Source organism: Vicugna pacos, chromosome 27 (genome assembly GCF_048564905.1).
Source record: "Vicugna pacos chromosome 27, VicPac4, whole genome shotgun sequence".
Taxonomy (NCBI): domain Eukaryota; kingdom Metazoa; phylum Chordata; class Mammalia; order Artiodactyla; family Camelidae; genus Vicugna; species Vicugna pacos.
The window spans coordinates 8,791,671-8,792,265 of NC_133013.1; positions in this window are offsets into that span (position 1 = coordinate 8,791,671).

Sequence of the window (595 nt, forward strand, 5' to 3'; positions counted from 1 at the left end):
CACCCTGTTTACACGTGTTATCTCATCTTTTTGACGATAGCTGTTATAATAGGCATAAGGAGATATCTCATTTGGTTTTGATTTGCATTTCCCTGATGGTTAGTGATATTGAGCATCTTTTCATGTTACTTGTTGGCCATTTGTATGTTTTCTTTGGGGAAAGATGTCTATTCAGATCCTCTGCCCAAGTTTTAATTGGATTTTTTTTTTTTTGCTATTGAGTTGTATTAGTTCTTTAAGATATTTTCATGATTAACCCTTGTCAGTATATGGTTTATATACTTTCTGCCATTCTGTAGGTTGTCTTTTCATTTTGTTGATTGTTACTTTTGCTGTGCAGAAGCTCTTTAGTTTGATGTAGTCCTAATGTTGATTTTTACTTTTCTTGCTTGTTTTTGATGTCATATCCAAAAAGTTGTTGCTAAGACCAATGTCAAGGAGCTTTTCTCCTGTGTTTTCTTCTAGGAGTTTTATGGTGTCAGGTCTTATGTTTAAGTCTTTAATCCATTTTGAGTTAATATTTGTAGTGGCTAAGATAGGGATGTACTTTCATTCTTTTATGTGTGAATATCCAATTTTCTCAGCGCCATTTAAA